General features: G+C 46.2%; 1 protein-coding gene across 1 annotated transcript in view; it reads left to right on the top strand.

The window, feature by feature from the left end:
- LOC141981619 (putative G-protein coupled receptor 141) overlaps positions 1-18,488 on the top strand; it is an 80,484-nt gene that overhangs the window by 44,841 nt on the left and 17,155 nt on the right. The gene's annotated exons all lie outside the window — the stretch shown is intronic.

The raw sequence follows: 18,488 nt of genomic DNA, 5'->3' as shown, positions 1-18,488 counted from the left end.
TCTATGATACTTTTGCCCAGTTTTGAAGGCCATAGTTTGGCCTCTCAGAATGTTCCTGGGTTAAAATTAGTCCAACAGAATTTTGTGATCTGGGCAAGTGAAAAAGATAGAAACTCTGGCTGGGATGGGATGAGATTAGCTTATGTGGTGTGATTGAGCAGCCAGTTATATTTCACAGTTATAGATGCATGGTGAGCAGTGGGGATTTTTTAAAAACTAGAATTACCCATTATCAGGCTCATAAAAAAAATCACTTTGTGGAAGATACTTAAGCCTACACAGATCTACTATCTTGTACATGTCCCAATATATAACACATATGATTGATATCTGTAGCTCAAAACAGTGGATGGTTAATTCCTATTTCCATTTCTTTTTGCCTTCTGCATCAAGTTCAAACTTTCCATATAGAGTCAGTTGAATAATAAGTGAATCATTTGGCAAATTGGTAGTATTAGCTGGATAAATTATCTGATTAATTCTTTTTCATGGCTCTGCCCACATTTTCACCTCAAGACTGCACAACCTCACCCTTTCATATATCTCACCTTTCATTTCCTTTTGCTTCACTGTCTATTGTCTATACACAAAGTGTACTGCTGCTCTCCTTAATATCCCTTGTGTTGATGTCTACCATTCGCCTCTCTGAACCTTCTTCCCTCATGCTTAGAACTCCCTCCTTATTGCTCAGTAGTATCCTGAACTGAGAGAAACCGAGTAATTCTCATGTGCAACAACAAGAGATTGGAACTGTCAACAAAGGCTATAACACCAGGGAGAGAAGGTGAAAATAAATTTGTGTTTGTATTTTTTTCCTATGTCATCTTTGGTGTGCAGAATATACTTTGTATAGGGTCTATAGAACAACTTATACCTTTACAACACTATATAAATGTTTTATAATAATAATAAATTTGTTGGTTTGGCTCACAAGCACATATTTTCATTCAAGTCTTTCCTACAAATACACAAATTAAATAAAAATTGCTTTATATTAAAATTTTGTAAAATTTTATTCTCAGAACAGATAGAGTTACATACAGTAAACACATTAAATAAAATGTTGACACGAAGTAAATATACTGTTCATACACTGTGAAAAATCATATGTAGTTTAAGTAATTCTTCTAAGAATACACCCACACCATACACCGTGTAGTTACTGGTTTCTCTCCTTCCGTTGCAGTTCCTTAGCTTCACCCAAAGAGGTGCAGTTGAGTCAAAATCTCTTCATTTCCAGGGTATGTTATTTGTTGGCATTCAGTATCACAAAATAAAAAACAGTTATGACAATTATTGGAAATAACTTGAAAAGGAATTCTGACTTGTTAGAAGAAATGTACCTGTGTTGTAAGCAAGCCTTGTTACCAGGCCAAATTTGAACAGTATGTTTTGTATTTTTTTAAGATCATTTGGCCTGGCAGCCAAGACCAAATTTCAAAATAGGTGTGTTTTTAAAGAGTTTATGTATAAAAAACCTAAGTAATTAATCAAGATGATAATTATGAAAATTTAGTCTATGGAGAACAATTGACCCTAATTTAGTGAAAAACAACAATATTTTAATTTAGCAGAGGGGAGGTATTCCTGCTTTAAATGGAAATTGGAACACAACCTCAGCTAAAGTCACGACCAGAGCTGCCATCATAATAATTATATTCTAAAGTATAATATATAATGATATTGTTCATATTATCCTGAAATAACCAGGAGATCCGAACAAGAAATAATTTGCTTTTGTATATCTGATTTTTTACTCCAACTAATACATTTCAATAGAGTGGGATTAATTAATGTAACCCAAATGTTTGTAATAGTCTGTATAATTCCACGATGTATGCTCACAATATGCAATCTTTTACTAAATAAAAATTGCATAAATGCTGTAGCACCATTCTGACATCCAGCAATAGTTCTCTTCAGGGTGGCTGACCGGATATTACACCACGTCATGCATTTTAATTTGACTGAACAATAAGTGATGTGGAAACTCACACAATCACAAAAAGAATCTTGCCCATATGCTCAGGGTTTAGCTGATCGCCATATTTGGGGTTGGGAAGGAATTTTCCTCCAGGGCAAATTGGAAGGCCCTGGAGGTTTTTCGCCTTCCTCTGTAGCATGGGGCACGGGTCACTTGCTGGAGGATTCTCTGCTCCTTGAAGTCTTTAAACTACAATTTGAGGACTTCAATAGCACAGATATAGGTGTGAGGTTTTTTTGTAGGAGTGGTGGTGAAATTCTGTGGCCTGCGTTGTGCAGGAGGTCAGACTTGATGATCATAATGGTCCCTTCTGACCTAAATATCTATGAAAAGAGGTAAGGAAAAATGATGGTACATTGCTACCTGAGAGTGGAATTCTCAGCCTGTTCACTGCTGTCACAGGATTGCTAAACATTACGCTCCCCAACACAACACCTCTTTTGGTGAAGGGCACTAATGGTCAGTTAAGCCATCTGAATGGCTGAAGATTTGTATGTGCTTTCTGGGAGGTCACTGTTTGTAACACAATAGCATTGGTGGGGAGGGAGAATTACACACGATGAGGCTAGAAAGTTACATGAGCAAAATTTTAATTCTATGGAATTGATATATGTGAGGCAGCAGCAATTATAACAGCAAATGAAAAATCTGAGAGGTGAAATTCGGAAGTGAACTCTGTAAGAGAGATCACAAGCAAAACCAAGCTGTGAAATACACATCTTTGTGTGTGAAAAAGTAAATGTGTGAGAAAATGTGAAATGTGTAATCACCACATTCCAAATCTAATCAGGATAGCAGCGGTCACATTTAAATACATGATGGGTGTGTTGATAAAAGTGGCAACTGGGAGGTGAATGGAAATACACTGTATGCAAAATGCATCACCATAACCACCACTTACAAAGATATGTAGGAGCAAAGTAGTATGTGAAACCAATGCAGTTAGTGATTAAGTGCAACTCAAACAAAAATCTTTATCAGGACCAATAAGTTTCATTTCTTTTAATGTCAAAGGGTATTTTTGCTATTCCTGGAAAACCCCTGAGCTGACAAAAGTAGCAAGCACCACAGGTTTGTGTAGCAGATTTCAAAGTATATCAAGAACAGGGAATTTTGTCAATTAATACTTGCGTAACTAAATGTTCCAGATACTATATTTGCAAGTAACTATATATATAAGCACCAAGCTAGATGCAATGAAGTAAAGATCTAGCCATCGTAGGAGAGATTTATATCAGTGGAGGGCTGGCACTGTTACCATTGCTTTTTTCCCCCGCAAATGTTCTGCTGGAAGGAAAGAGATTTTCAATTCCACTGGAAAACTGTAGGCAGATCCCTCCTCACAGAGGCAGAGAATCTCCCACAGTCCAAGCATGTTAATTTTCAGACAGCATCACCCACTTTGGTGGGTCACAGTGAACCCCTCTCCCCCCACTCCCATAAACATACAACCGTCTGAAAATGGACTATAGCCACTTTGCATTGCCATAACTCACTCCCCCTGGGAAGAAGTTTTACCACCAGAGACCTTACGATGGTGTAAACCACTACTGAAATTGATCCTGTGTTTCTCCAAAGATTTTAAGTGGTTCCAATAAAGTGAAGAAGATAAAAGATCGATCATCAAGGGGAAAGGAGGGAAAACTAAAAAAAAAAATTATGGACCGTACAAAAAGCCATTCCAGCAACAAGTGATGAGAAATTCTCCTTTAGTCATGGAGCAACAAACTCTGTACATTGAAGCATTACATCCTCAGGAGACCCCTTGGGACTTCTGGTGTCCATTTCTAAACAAGAGGTGGAAGAATTTGGAGAAATATTAAATATTAGTCTAACAACCAGAAGCAGGGCCATATTGCCCCCAAGATGGGAGTTGTACTGCAAAGCAGATTACTTTATTACTTGTTGTGGCAGCTTTTGTACTTCATCCACCCCTTTTATCTGCAGGGGGGGAGGGGTAACCCCACCCTTCTGCACCTACATCTGTCCTACTACCCCTCCCGTAGTCCGTGCGGTGTGTCTCAATGGTCAGAGTCCCCCTAAACTCTTTCCCCCTAGTGGGAGAGCGCAGCCCAGCAGCCGGAGTCCATATAGTATGCTCCTAGAGCGGTATGCCCCAATGGCCAGAGTCTCTCTAAATCCTCTGAGGCAAGCAAGGGGTCAGAGAATTATGTCATCTCAAGAAAAAAAGGGGAGGGGTAGTGACCCCCAGTAGGGGAGCCCAGGCCCACCCACCTTCACCAGGCTCTGATCCCGGGCCCTGTCAGGGGCAGAGAGATCCACTACTGGGTCAGCGGGGAATCCGACCAAAACACGCTGACCTCATAGTGGTGGGAGGTACCACTCCCTTCCTTACCTTCCCTGGGTCTCTTCCTACCAGTCGCCATAGTCCCTGTGGCATCAGGGTCTCCAGGGCTCTCAGCACCAGATGCTTCCTGGGGTTCCGATAGCTGTGGGCCTCTGGTCCAGGTTCCTGGCTCTTCAGCTCTCTCCAGTAAGGGCTGTAACGGCTCCTGGGCTGGAGCCTCTGCTGAGCATCCTTCCTCCTCAGCTGCCAGCCCTGACTGAACAGCTCTGCAGGCTTTTATACCTGACTTCCAGGCGGAGCATGCCCAGCAGAGCCTCAGGGGCATGGCTTCCTCTGCTAGGAGGGAAGGGTTAACCCTCTCAGTCCCAGTGCGGGGCCGGTCCACCCCGTCACACTGGTAATAATGGTCCTGCAGGGCTAAATTAAGTTATGCCTTCAACAATTACATCCACACAACACTGTCTTCAGATTATGTCCCCAGTCACCTATGTAACATGAGTGTCTTCAACTAGCTTTGGAATTTTACAAACAATATGGCATCTGATGCAAAAAGAAGAACAGAATTCAGTTCTGTCACTCTTAGGTGTGTTGACTCTGCAGGGATAGCAGGACTAAAAATCCAATTCTTAAACTTAAGTCCACAGTGAAGTGTCTAAATACACTATTGAGAAAGAAGTTGCTATTTTTAAACATAGTCACCTCATTACAGTGTCTGACGGTGGGCGAGGTGGTTTACAGAAACATAGAAAGACAAGAACCATACATCATAGTTAAGGCTGCGATTCTTTCACTGAGGTCGAGGAAGTCACAGATTCCATGACTTTCCATGACTTCTGCAGCAGCTGGTGTGGCTGATTTCAGGGCTGCCTGAGCAGCTGGCCCCAGGGTCAGCTGCTCGGGCACCCCACGGCCAGCCGCAGCGGCCACTGCTGAAGCAACCCTGGGAAGCAGGCTCCAGGGACTGCCCAAGCAGTGGCCGGTGTGGCTGGTCCCGCGGACTGCCCGAACAGCGGTCCTGGGGGCAGCCCCGGGAAGTGCCAGAGCAGCAATCGTGGGGACCGCCCCAGAGCCAGCCATACCAGCTGCTTATCAGGTGGCTCTTGGACGTTACCTTGGAGACTGTGTGAGCAGCAGCCATGGCAGCTAGTCCTGGGGGCTGCCTAAGCAGTGGTCCTGGGAGCAGCTCTGGGGAGTGTCTGAGCAGTGGTCCTGGGGGTGCCCTGGGGACCGTCCAAGCAGCAGCGGTCTGAGGGCGACTGGAGCAGTGGCCCCAGGGGCTCCCAGAGGCCGTCCAGAGAGCGGTCCCTGGGAGCAGCGGCTGTGGGGGGGGGGACACTCAACCCCCAACACTGGAGCAGCTCCCCCCCATCAGGGGCCTCCCCAGAGGAGTGGATTCCCAGAAGTAGAGATTTAGTCATGGGTATTTTTGATAAAAGTCATGGACAGGTCACGGGCCATGAATTTTTATTTATTGCCCGTGACCTATTCCATGACTTTTACCAAAAATACCCATGACTAAATCTTAGCCTTAATCATGGTGACTGGACAGATGGCAAGTAGGGATTATACCTTTTGATTTAATTAATTATATTTTATATGTAACCCTTCTGCCCATCAGAGTTGGCAGCAACAAGGGCCGGGTTCAATATCTAGGGGATCCATTCCAATAACACAATGCAAACCGGCTCGAGCCCCCACCCAGTGACCTGGGACAAATATATACCACCCCCGCTGGGCGCCTCCAAGAGGCAATACTTCCCCTCTCGCAAGCACATAGTCTGAGTGTAGCAAAAAAGCCTTTTAATAACAGAGAGAAACAATGTGGCATTATGTTGGGGAAACACCACCAACAGGATTCATAACACAACCCATGAGCAAAAAAAAACCACCCCAAGCAAATTGGGGCATGCCCCTTTCCCTCGGGTTCTTGAGTCCCAGCACCCAAACGTCTCTTGAGTCCAGCAATCCACAAATCACCCAAAGTCCAAAAAGTCCAGCCCCAGAGTTCAAAAGTTCATCTGCATAGTGTTACTCCCCAGTCTGGCTAAAATGTGCCTGTGTGGGGGGAAAGGGGTAAGGGGCACCTTACGTGTCCTGAAGCTGACTGCCCCACAGGGCTCTGCTCCACCACGACCGGCTCCGCTCTGCACCGCTCGCCGTCTCACGAACAGCTCTGCTCAGCTCGCTGTCTCACGAACACACCGCTGTCTCACGAACGGCTCCACTCCACCACGACCGGCTCTGCTCTGCACCGCTCGCTGTCTCAAGAACAGCTCTGCTCAGCTCGCTGTCTCATGAATGGCTCCGCTCTGCACAGCTCACCGTCTCACGAACAGCTCTGCTCAGCTCGCTGTCTCACGAACACACCGCTGTCTCACAGACGGCTCCGCTCCACCACGACCGGCTCCACTCCGCACAGCTCGCCGTCTCACAAACACACCGCTGCACTCTAGATCTTCTGGCTCCCCACTACTTGACACAGTGCTCAGTGATTTCAGCTCGCAGTGATTTCAGCTCATAGTAGTGGGGGCCTTAGTGCTGGTGCACCTTAAGGCCAAAGTGAATGCAGCACAGTACCTGTAGCAAGACTCTTAATAGACCCAAAATTAGCTCTGACATTCCACAGTGGAGAGAGACAGAGGTGCAATTGGTGCTTCAGGCCCTCACAAAGGGGCCCACACCACCAGGTACTAATACCTGTCTCAAGTCTCTCTCAATTCACACAGTTTTGGAACCCATGACCCTTGCCTAGCGAGTGCTACTTAGTTGATGGTGAGTCCCTCCATCATAGCAAAAGGCCAAGTACAGTTCCCATAATCAGGGTAATAACAATTTATTCTTCCTGCCCCAATAACAGAGACACTGGGGATCCCACAGCAGCCGAAGTGACCATTTGGGCAGCTATGGCCTCAGTCTAGGCGGGGTGGGTGTGCCTATGCAAATGAGATCAGCCCCTAAAGTTTTTTTTTCCACAACTTGCCACACCTCACCACCAGATGTCAGGGTGGAGCTCACCCTGACACTGCTTACATCCTCCCCCCAGCCGAGAATTTGTCGTCCCGACAAATCACACGCCCTTTATACCAACTCATGGGTTTCCTCCAAAGGGCCTCAGGAAGCCCACTTTAGCTTCCACAAGCCTGTGTGCTAAATGTATTGGCTCCTCACTAGTCACCCCAGGTGCATCATAAGTTAACCGTTTCACTGGTCTTATCACCCTGTCTCGTCTATTGAGACTCTCTGTTGCCGAGGTAGGGGGAACATTCTCTTGAGTGACGGATGGAGAGGCTTCCCTGGAGGGTCCCTCGGCTACTGGCGTAGGCCCCTGCACTCCTAGTTCTAACGCTGGAGGGTCCAAGGTGCCCAGGGCATCCTCTACCTGTGTGTCTCCATTGTCCAATAACCTGTGTGTGTCATCACAGTGGGGTCTCATCAGCGGCACCGGGGTGTCAGAAAGGGGCCTAAATAATTCCGCCATGGGGTTTAGGGCGGAAGAGGGAAAACTCTCGTTTGGTTCAGCTGATTGAGTCTGAAATCTTGTCTCCATCCCAGGATACACCAGGGTTGTGTCTTCCTCCTCAGACTCACTCTCAGATGTGCAGAATAGGGGTAAGTTAGCTGCAGGGGGCCCGCTGTCTGTGTTGGATGGCGGCTTTGGTCTAGCACCTCTGTTCTGCCCGGCTGCCCTGTTGTGGCCCGTCTCATAAGGGATGCTTACCAATTCCCCCACAGGGAGCAAAAGGTTTCTATGCACCGTCTTTATTTGCCCTGGGCCGTCTTCAGGTTTGATCTTGTAGACCGGCAGATCTCCCAGCTTTTCCATCACCAGGTAAGGCATTGCCTTCCATCTGTCAGCTATCTTGTGTTTGCCAGCAATACCCAAATTTCGCAGCAGGACTCTGTCCCCCGGCTGGAGCTCCTGCGAACGCACTCTAGCATCATATCGATGTTTGTTGCGGTCTGCGTTCTTCCGAGCCGCAGCGGTAGCTAAGCGATAAGCATCCCGCAGCTTTTCCCTTAGTCGGGATACATATTGCTGGTGAGTTTCATAGCTATCTCCATCCTCTGATACACCAAAGCACAAGTCTATGGGTAATCTTGGTTCTCGCCCAAACATCAAGAGATATGGGGTGACTCCCGTAGCATCGTTCTTTGTGGCATTGTAGGCATGCACCAGAAATGCGACATGCTGGCTCCAGGTTGCCTTCTGCTCTGGTCGCAAAGTTCCCAACATATCTAATAGGGTTCGGTTGAACCTCTCTGGCTGAGGATCACCTTGGGGGTGATAAGGCGTTGTCCTAGACTTTTTGATTCCTGCTATCTTCAGCACCTCCTTCAGAAGGTGACTCTCAAAATCCCGCCCCTGATCAGAGTGTATCCGAGCCGGGAATCCATAGACTGAGAAATATTTGTCCCACAATACTCGAGCGACGGTGGTGGCCCTCTGATCACGTGTGGGATATGCCTGTGCATACCGTGTAAAATGGTCAGTCACTACTAGAATGTTCCCAACCTTCCTCTTGTCTACCTCTACAGACAAGAAATCAATGCATACCAATTCCAAAGGTTTGTTGCTGGTGATGTTCTTGAGATATGCAGCCCTCGTGGGCAGAGTTTTCCTTTGAACACATCGAGCACAAGTCTCACATTTCCTGCGAACATCTTCAGCCATTCGGGGCCAATAGAACCTACTACGAATAAGTTCCAGGGTCCTCTCCATCCCTAAATGCCCAAAGTCATCATGCAGAGCCCTCATGGCCAGGGCTCTGTACTTTTTTGGCAGCACTAGTTGTGCTCGTTGTTTTTGTAAAGGGTCAGTGGTCATTCGGTGTAGCACTCCCTGAATCAGTTTTAGTTTGGTCCATTCTCTCAATAGTAGTTTACCCTCCGGGTTAGGTGGGACAACCGCAGCTGGGCTTCGCCCCTCCCTTTTGGCAAGTAGTGTATCACGAATGTCAATATCTTGCCGCTGGGCTTCTTGCCAGTCAGCTGCATTGAGCATGGGCAAAGGAGATTGGTCCAATGCAATATAGTTCACTGAAGCAGAAGGCATGCATTCAGGGGGCAGGCCCAAAGCTTCTGCAACACATACCTGAAGGCTCTCACGGGCCTCTGGCTCTCGGCGACTCACACTGCAAATAGCTCTCACACCATCTGTGGGTATCACAGCAACTTCTGGAGCCTGTGGACGCCTGGACAATGCATCTGCATCTACATTGCTTCTCCCTGATCGGTACTGAATGCTGAACTCATAGCTAGCCAAGGCGGCCACCCATCTCTGCCCTGTAGCATCCAGCTTAGCACTTGTTAACACATAAGTCAGTGGATTGTTGTCTGTCCACACCTGGAACTGAGCACCATACAAGTAGTCTCGAAATTTCTCAGTGATGGCCCATTTCAGGGCCAAAAATTCCAGCTTGTGGGTGGGATAGCGAGTTTCACTATCAGACAATCCTCGGCTGGCAAAGGCTACAGGTTTACGTTTGCCTTCCACTTCCTGGTACAGGACTGCTCCCAGACCCTCCAAACTGGCATCAGTATGCAGGATAAAGGGTTTGCTTGGGTCAGCAAAAACTAGGACTGGAGCATGAGTTAGGCAAGTAATGATTTCTCGAAAAGCCCTTTCACATCTCTCATCCCACCGTGGCCCAAATGGTTCAAATGGGCCATAGTGTCTCTGCACAGGGGGCTTTGGAGACCTCCCCTTATTCTTGGACTTAGATTTGTTCTTGCTGGACTGATGTCCCCTGGTGAGATCGTTCAGAGGCTTTACAATCGTAGCATAGTTTTTCACAAATCTGCGGTAGTAGCCACTAAATCCGAGAAAGGTCTTGAGTTCTCTGTAGTTACTTGGACGTGGCCATGTAGTGAGTGCTTCTATTTTATCAGGATCAGTACTCACACCCTCTTGGGACACGATGTGACCCACATACTTCACTGAGGTTCTGCAGAACTGGCATTTGTCAATTGAAAGCTTCAGACCATAATCCTCCAACCTATCAAGCACTTTAAGAAGTCTTTCTTCATGCTCCTCTAAGGTTCTTCCAAACACAATCAGGTCATCCAAATAAACTAACACTTGCAGTAAATTCATGTCTCCCACAACTTTCTCCATGAGACGTTGAAAGGTGGCAGGTGCTCCAGAAATCCCTTGGGGCATGCGTTCGAACTGATAAAACCCTAATGGGCAGATGAAGGCTGTCTTCTCCTTATCTTCTTCTCCCAGAGGGATCTGGTAGTATCCACTTCGAAGATCCAACACAGAGAACCACTGGCTTCCCAACAAACAGTCTAAGGCATCTTGCACTCGAGGCATAGTGTACTGGTCGACCACAGTACGGCTGTTTAGGGTGCGGTAGTCAATACACATCCGAATTTTCCCATTCTTTTTATGGACTACCACAATGGGTGAGGCGTATGGGCTGCGGGACTCTGTAATGATGCCATTCGCAGCCAGCTCCTGAAGATGATGTCGCACATCTTCCATCTCAGAGAGAGCAATCTTCCTAGATCTCTCCCTGAAAGGTCGAGAGTCATGGAGTCTGATATTGTGCTCTACTCCTTTTGCACATCCCACATCCCACTCATGCAGTGAGAACACCTTGGATCTTTCACAAAGTTTCTTCCTCAGGCGATCTTTCCAGTCCTCGGACACTGGTGAATCTCCAAAGTCAAACTTTGCTGGGTCTATTGTGGGAACTTGAGTTTCACACTGGGGTTTTACAATCGACTCAGGCTCAAAGAGGTCTGCTATCTTTTGTCCTTGCTTCACAACAACATCACGACTCGTTTCATTAGCAATCAGTATAGTCACCCTTTCCTGGGCTTCAAGGGGTAGAGTTATGACTCCACTGGGGACCAGCACTCCTTCAGGGAGCTCTCCTCCCATCGGCTGCTCTATCATTGCTAACGTCCGTTTACTGCCTTTCAGACAGGTACTCATGACAAGCACTTCTTGCTCCGTCCTTGCAGGCACTACTAAGGGGGTCGTGCCCGCGTACTTCAGTGCCCCAAGCGGTAGCTCAGATGTCTCCCTTTTAGCGCTCTCAATTTTCCTATAGGCTTCAGCACAAAGCGTATGGATCATCAGGGTATTCAGGTACTGGTCCCCAGCCCGCCTTCTGCAGTAATCCGCGAGTACCTTGAAGAGACTGGAGTTGGTCCCTATCAGCACAGACATATCAGAGGTCCCTTTAGGGTCAGGGCATATTAAGGCAGCTGTGTCTACCTCTTCTCTTACCCCAGCAACCTCCTCTGGGAATTCCAGGTGCACTATGACATACCCTTGGTAGGGGTATTCATCCATGCTGAGGCCACACAGGCCAAGGCCAGTCAGTGGCTGTATAGGCAGGTGCCTAAGCATCTGCTGGTAGAATGACTGAAATATAATAGTCACTTGAGATCCAGTGTCAAGCACTGCTTTACACTCCACCCCTTCAATCCTCACCGTGACCTCTGCTCGAGGCCCTATCAGTCCTGCGGGGATCCCAGCTGGACAGTCTTTTCTGGGGGAATCTTCAAATACTGCAGACCTGGGGGGTCCCCGTCCCCAGACCCTCTGGCAGCTACCAGATCTCTCCCAACTGATCCTCAGCTTTCCATACACTAAGGAGGGGTTTTCTTCATTACGGCACTTGGCAGCACTGTGTCCATCCTGACCACATCGGTAGCATAAGAATTGACATTTCCCCCTTCGCCTGGGTTGGATGGTGGCTCTAAGTGCAGGCTTCTCAATTGCCACCGTTTGAGGCTTCTTATTCCTGGAAGTCTTAACTTGGTCAATGGTACTTTGCAGCTCAGCTATCCGTTCCGTCAGGACTTGCATTTGTTGGGCAAGTTCCTCTCTGGTGCTCACCATCAGTACACTGGCCGCTTGCAGTGGTGTTGTGCTGGCTGGATCCGATGTTTGGGCTTCCCAAAATTCACTGGCAGCCTGCCTTTCTTCCTCCTCTCTGACCTCTTTTATCAGCTGGGAGTAACTTGGGGGATGTTCCCGTCGTTCTCTAAGCTGGAGATGAAGTAGAATCGGGTCCTGATACTGAGTTCCTCTTACAATTTGAGCCAGTCTGGTCTGATCCATCTGCTCAGCAGTCACTGCTCCCCTCATGACAGCTCTCTGAAGCAGTCTCTCCAGTCTCTGTATGTAGGCTGAAGCCTTCTCGCCCTTTTGTTGTCGGGAATTAAGGAACTTACAGTAGCTGTCTTCAGGGTCCTCTACGCTCCCAAAGTTGTGTTCAAGGGCCTCTAGGTAGTCCTTCACACTGACCCCAGGGTCAGTGAGCTTCAGGGTGCGAATCACATCTAATGCTGGGCCGCCAAGGCTCTCTATGAGGCATCTTCGCTTTTCTGCATCTGGTACGGCCCACTCTTGCAGCATTTCAGTGGTATGCTCTAACCAGGGTTCAAACTCCTCCTCCCCAGCAAATAATCTTAACTTACGACAAGAGTTTGACACAGCATGGGACAGCACAACCTTTTCCAATGTTTGCCCCAGAGCTTTTGTCCAATCATCAGCCAAGGCTGCAGCCTCTGAGCTAGAAGCTGCTGAGCCAGGGCCCAACAATCCTGACAAATTAGCCATTATACAACAGTAATTTCCTCAAAATATAAGCACAAACAAAAAAAATATAAATTGTTTTCCAATGTAGTGGATCACTCAACAGGTGCTTGCAAGGGGTACTGACCCAGGCATCCCGGACGAGCCCCCAAAAATGTAACCCTTCTGCCCATCAGAGTTGGCAGCAACAAGGGCCGGGTTCAATATCTAGGGGATCCATTCCAATAACACAATGCAAACCGGCTCGAGCCCCCACCCAGTGACCTGGGACAAATATATACCACCCCCGCTGGGCGCCTCCAAGAGGCAATACTTCCCCTCTCGCAAGCACATAGTCTGAGTGTAGCAAAAAAGCCTTTTAATAACAGAGAGAAACAATGTGGCATTATGTTGGGGAAACACCACCAACAGGATTCATAACACAACCCATGAGCAAAAAAAAACCACCCCAAGCAAATTGGGGCATGCCCCTTTCCCTCGGGTTCTTGAGTCCCAGCACCCAAACGTCTCTTGAGTCCAGCAATCCACAAATCACCCAAAGTCCAAAAAGTCCAGCCCCAGAGTTCAAAAGTTCATCTGCATAGTGTTACTCCCCAGTCTGGCTAAAATGTGCCTGTGTGGGGGGAAAGGGGTAAGGGGCACCTTACGTGTCCTGAAGCTGACTGCCCCACAGGGCTCTGCTCCACCACGACCGGCTCCGCTCTGCACCGCTCGCCGTCTCACGAACAGCTCTGCTCAGCTCGCCGTCTCACGAACACACCGCTGTCTCACAGACGGCTCCGCTCCACCACGACCGGCTCCACTCCGCACAGCTCGCCGTCTCACAAACACACCGCTGCACTCTAGATCTTCTGGCTCCCCACTACTTGACACAGTGCTCAGTGATTTCAGCTCGCAGTGATTTCAGCTCATAGTAGTGGGGGCCTTAGTGCTGGTGCACCTTAAGGCCAAAGTGAATGCAGCACAGTACCTGTAGCAAGACTCTTAATAGACCCAAAATTAGCTCTGACATTCCACAGTGGAGAGAGACAGAGGTGCAATTGGTGCTTCAGGCCCTCACAAAGGGGCCCACACCACCAGGTACTAATACCTGTCTCAAGTCTCTCTCAATTCACACAGTTTTGGAACCCATGACCCTTGCCTAGCGAGTGCTACTTAGTTGATGGTGAGTCCCTCCATCATAGCAAAAGGCCAAGTACAGTTCCCATAATCAGGGTAATAACAATTTATTCTTCCTGCCCCAATAACAGAGACACTGGGGATCCCACAGCAGCCGAAGTGACCATTTGGGCAGCTATGGCCTCAGTCTAGGCGGGGTGGGTGTGCCTATGCAAATGAGATCAGCCCCTAAAGTTTTTTTTTCCACAACTTGCCACACCTCACCACCAGATGTCAGGGTGGAGCTCACCCTGACACTGCTTACATATACATTTAAAAAAAAATAACTGACTCCATATCGTTTAACTGTATGTATAGTTGGTGGTCAATCTAACCACGTGTTTAGATCAAAGTTACCCTCACCCTCCCTTCCCCTATTCCTTCCAATTCTTCATTACACCACTTGTTGTGCTACCTTAAATTAGACGGTAAATTCTTCAGGAAAAAGACTGTCTCTTACTTAAATATCCGCAGAGCACCTAGCACACTAGCACCCCGATCCTGACCGGAGCCTCCAGCCACTACTCTAACACAAATAATAAGTAATCCAAAGATCTTGCAATGTAATTTGAAACATGATGAAATGTGAGGGTGACCAACAACGATGGGGAGGGAGGACAACAGCATAATAGGAAATATGAACTGTGGTTTTTCTTCTAAATTGTCATTCCATGAGCTGTCAGGAAACAACAGCATTTGGGTATTTCAGATTGCATCATGAGGATGCTCAATTAAATAAAACAAAGTGAGGAGAGTCCACTCTGATCCCATTTGCCTCAATGAATTTCTAAATGTTCATAGGTGAAAAGCTTTTTCAATGTTTTCCGAAGGTTTGAATTTCACATTTAAAATCCTGTCTAGTAAAACAGGAAGAAAACCAGAAGAGGATTACCTTTCTTCGCCCTCTTTTAAAACTAATATATGAAGGATGGAAGCCCTGAATTTAATTTCCAGTGTTTACAACCTCTGATCAGTAGCGTAGCCGGGGGGGAGCGGAGGGAGTGGCTGCTCCCCCTCTGAGCACAAGTGGCGCCGTTTTAATTTATAGGTGCCTTTTTTAATTTTTACTCACCTGGTGGCACTCCAGGTCTTCAGCGGCGGGGTCCTTCACACGCTCCGGCTCCTCGGCGGCACTTCGGGGGTGGGGGCCTTCAGTGCCGCCGAGGACCCGGCGCGCCGCCCGATGAGTACAAGCGGGTGGCACCTTTTTTTGTGTCCACTGCTCCTGTTCGCTCCACCTATCTACGCCACTGCCCCTGATGCATAGCCTGATTATTTTGAATTGCTGTATTGAATAGGGTCCTAGAGCTCTGTAGATCAATTTTAATACGTATGATCCTAGTCTCTAAAGGGACTTGTTCCCTGTAAATCTGATTCTTTCAATTTATTTTACTGATTCTTGTACTTTTTCAATTTGTGGTAAAATGGCATCAAGTATTTGACTTATAATTTAGTGCAAGTTAGCCATTATATTTAAAATTACTCCTTTCCCATAGGTACTAAATAAATTAAGTCTCACGGAAAGCCTAGATTTGTATGCAGGTAAGAAAAAGACCTTGGAAAGAAAATCTGCTTCTCCAGAACTCTCCATAAACTCTGCATATTGGAGTAAAAAATTGGTCTAAGAAATTTATTTAAAATGGCATCTGAGCAACTTCAAGCCCTTTCAAATATTTCAGTATTTTTGGAGCAAAACTAGAACTTTCCCATCAGGAAAACTCATATTCAGAAATAAAATAATGCAGTAAAAAATGTTCTTGTATTTGTAAAGTGGCGTGTACCCCGCTACTGAGGCGCATGGGGCTTGGAACAAACAGCTAAACTGTAACACCACAAAACAGACTACATAAAAACAAATAAAGATCTTAACAAGGGAGGTGACAAACTAGCTTCACGAAAAACTTGAACTAATTGAATCTTTCTGCATGTTATGTAACACTTTTCCAGACCCCCACCTCATTATCACCAGAAGATGTTATTTCGTTTTCTTCTTCCCAGTTTCTGTGGCTCGGTAGACAAAGGTGACACATACATTTTTCAATTGACATGAATTTTTTCCCCCCTAGTGTTTCAATATGAAAGTTTACAGCTAATTGAACATGGAACTATAGACAGGTCAATACTACAGTTTAAACAATGTGGGTATCATTCTCTTGTCTTGCATTTGGTGCAGTCATTTACATCTATGCAAGAGTGTAAGGCTGAAAAGCTCTACCAAATCAGGATGAAATCCACTTTGTACTCAATTTACTCAGGTACCTCTGATAAAACAAGGGGTAAGGCAGTGGAGAATCCGATTCTTCTATCTCCTAGAAAGATACAGGATGCTTTTGGGCCCCACACTACAAGAAGGATGTGGAAAAAGTAGAAAGAGTCAGTGGAGAGCAACAAAAATGATTAGGGGACTGGAGCACATGACTTATGAGGACAGGCTGAGGGAACTGGGATTATTTAGTCTGCAGAAGAGAAGAATGAGGGGGGATTTGATAGCTGCTTTCAACTACCTGAAAGGGGATTCCAAAGAGGTTGGATCTAAACTGTTCTCAGTGGTAGCAGATGACAGAACAAGGAGTAATGATCTCAAGTTGCAGTGGGGGAGGTTTAGGTTGGATATTAGGAAAAACTGTTTCACTAGGAGGGTAGTGAAGCACTGGAATGCGTTACCTAGGGAGATGGTGGAATCTCCTTCCTTTGAGGTTTTTAAGGTCAGTCTTGACAAAGCCCTGGCTGGGATGATTTAGTTGGGGATTGGACCTGCTTTGAGCAGGGGGTTGGACTAGATGACCTCCTGAGGTCCCTTCCAACCCTGATATTCTATAATTGTATGATTTTTCCCCATGTTGCCTCCTCACACTTGGGAGGAGCTCACAATAAACACCCACAGAGCTACCTCATTATCCTCCTTCAAAGCCCACTTTAAAATTCCTGTTTGCCGTGATGTCTACAAAAACTTGACAACAGTTAGGCTGCTGGTGTGCTGAGACCTTTGCCTGTTATGCTGACCAACATTAGCTCATTGTTTCCTTGCACTCCCCCATCTGTCTCTTTGTCTGTATCCTTTCTGTTGTCTGTTGTCTTATACTTAGTTTGTAAGCTCTTCGGGGCAGGCACTTTTTGTTCTGTGTTTGTACAGTGCCCTGTACAATGGGGTGCTAGTCCATGATTCAGGCCCCCAGGTGCTACAATAATACAAATAATGATAATAATACTTCCCTATAGTAATTACTAATTAAAAGTATTTTGTACTCATTTGAATGTTTGGTAGTTTAAAAAGTGACTTGCAATTTAGTACAAGATTTTAAAGTAACATGTTGTCACTTCTTTGCTTCTATGGCATTGTGACAGGGTGTACAACCCTGCACTGGTAAGGCAAAGGTTAAAGAGCTGCTTTGGGCCCCAGAGGCCACACCCCCTCACCCTTGCTGGGCATGCTCCCAGTGGAGGAATCATTTAAAAGGGAATTGTGATGTTGCACCTGTGAAAGTAGAGTGAATTATATTGAAATTATAATTCATTAAAGAAATGCTGCTTGAAGGGTTTGTTGAAATATAGTTGTCAGGAAGAGAAACATTAAGGAGTGTGAGACAATGGGTCCTCAAACTAATTAACTTAGAGCTCCTGCTGAGCTAGGAGATTGGTAAACGTTAGTATGAAAATAAGATATGTATGTATATTTGTCAGTTTCTGCGTCCTTTTGTCTCTTATGTTAAATTGGCTTTCCCTTATCTGTTTAAATAAGTTAGCTTGAGCTTTTGCAGGAGGCTCACATATCTGGGTGCACTGGCAAAGCGCTTTGCTAATAAACAGAGTGGTCTGACAAATTCAGTGAGTCTTGAATCTGACTTTGACACACCCCATAATGCTTTATGGAAATATGATTATGAATGTAAATATGACATAACTAGAATCTGTTTTATGCTACATGTAACATATCTCTTCAAAGGTTATAATCTACTGAATATATTCATCCTATTTGTATCCATGTATCATTTTTTATATTAGAAGTTATGAATAATGGCTGTGTACTTGTTTGAGTTTAAGTAGCCTTAGTAAAGCATTTGGTCAGCTTCTTGAGAAAGGAATGTGCAAATTAAGTGCCCAATCAAGAAACACTTAACTGACAATGGATCTTGGAAGAGTCCAATCCACATAAGAAGTCTTCTTGGAGACATTCAGGATAGCATGTGGGCAATGACTGCTGACTGGACCCCATTGGGAGCTGGGCACCTGAGTGTTAGAGACAGGAACACTTCTGAAGTTGTTTTCAGTGAAGCCTGCAGCTGTTGGGAGACGTGGTTCAGACCTGGGTCTGGGTTTGTAACAGGCTAGCGTGTCTGACTCAAACTGGCAAGGTTCTGGAGTCCCAAGCTGACAGTGAAAAGGGTTAGAAGTAGTCTCAGCACATCAGCCGGCAGTTCCCAAGGGGGTTTCTGTGATCCAACCCATCACAGGAGTGACTCAGCTCCATCTGGGATGACTGA

Source organism: Natator depressus, chromosome 2 (assembly GCF_965152275.1).
Source record: "Natator depressus isolate rNatDep1 chromosome 2, rNatDep2.hap1, whole genome shotgun sequence".
NCBI lineage: Eukaryota > Metazoa > Chordata > Testudines > Cheloniidae > Natator > Natator depressus.
The sequence above is the reverse complement of the archived record's forward strand: the minus strand, read 5'-3'. Positions and strand labels throughout refer to the sequence as shown.